The sequence below is a fragment of the Orycteropus afer genome, unplaced genomic scaffold, assembly GCF_000298275.1.
Source record: "Orycteropus afer afer isolate SDZICR_OR568_19922 unplaced genomic scaffold, OryAfe1.0 scaffold00674, whole genome shotgun sequence".
Classification (NCBI taxonomy): Eukaryota; Metazoa; Chordata; class Mammalia; order Tubulidentata; family Orycteropodidae; genus Orycteropus; species Orycteropus afer.
In genome coordinates, this window is record NW_006922261.1 from 1106896 (window position 1) to 1108583 (window position 1688).

The window sequence follows — 1688 nt, forward strand, 5'->3', positions numbered from 1 at the left end:
GTCCAGCTCTGCCTCCTGCTCCCGGCCCACTGGAGCTAGAGGTGTTTCTTCAATCAGATAGCTGCTGGCTGCTGAGGCTGAGAAACCCCAAGGTTGACAAGTAAAAAGGCACAGTCACGATGTTACCAAACCACACGGCAGGCCATTAACTTAAGTCCATTGTAAGTCCCAAGGCCGACAGAGCATAGCAGGCTACTGAGCAATAACACAACTACATGCAGGGTCCAAGCATCCCATGAGCTAGAGACCATTCCCAAAGGCTTCTCCTTATGTACAGGAAGCAGACGACATCCCAAAGGCAGCTATTCAGCTGCTTGTGGTAGATCCCACCATGGAGTTCATTGCCAGTCTCATCATGGGCAATAACTACCACCAGCTGTCCAACCACTCAACCAGGCCCAGCCAAGCTGACAGACAAACATAACTACCACGCACACAGAGATACTTCACATTGTCAAAAACAAAAACAACCCACACTCCACATTTTATACTCCACAGAGCCTAGTACTGGAGGGCCCCTCCAGTGTGTGTGGTAGCTATGCATAGGCCTGGTAAGTGTTGTTGTCTGACATTACCAGTAGCTGCTGGGTTGATTCCATTGATGGAGACACTATGGGTGTCAAAGTAGAACTGTACTCCACAGGGTTTTCAGTGTCTGTGACCTTTCAGTAGTAGATTTCCAGGGCTTTCTTTGATGCTCCTTTGGATACACTCAAATCGCCAACCTTTTGGTTAACAGCCATGTATGTTAACTGTTTGCATCACTCTGAGATCCCATTGTCTGACATAGAAAACTAAAAAACCATTAAAAAAAAGAAAAACCTAATATTTATTCAGTGCCTACTATGTACTACACTTTACATAGTTTTATTATTATTTTTTTAAATTTAATCCTCCAATTAAAAAATGAGCAGAAGACATAAACAGACACTTCATCAAAGAAGATACTCAGACGGCCAACAAACAGATGAAGAAATGCTCACGATCATTAGCTATTAGAGAGATGCAAATCAAAACAACAATAAGATACTATCTCACCCCAGTACTAATAGCAAAGTTCAATAAGACAGAAAATAACAAATGCTGGAGAGAATGTGGAGAGATTGGGACTCTCACACGCTTCTGGTGGGACTGTAAAATGATACAACCACTGTGGAAATTGGTATGGCGATTCCTTAAAAAGTTCAAAAGAGAAATAGCATTTGACACAGTAATCCTGTTACTAGGTATATATCCTAAAGAATTGAGAGCTAGGACAAGAATAGATATATGCACCCCCATGTTCATCACAGCACTATTCACAATAGCAAAAAGATGATAGCAACCTAAGTGCCCATCAGGGGAGGACTGGATAACCAAACTATGGTACATACACACAATGGAATGCTATGTAACACTAGAGAATAATGTAGAATATATGAAACACCATATAACATAGATAAACTTGGAGGCCATTATGCTGAGTGAAATATGTCAATCACAGAAGGACAAATATTGTATTAGTCCACTGTTATGAAAAGTCAAGGAAAAGTTTACATATGGAAAGAAACTTTCTTTGTTGGTTACCAGGGAAGGGAGGGGTGGGGATGGAAAATTGCTAGATAGGTAAAATACAAGTATTGATTTGGGTAAAGGGAAAGCCAATATACCAAAAATGAATGACCAACACAGTAACACTGAAGAAAAGG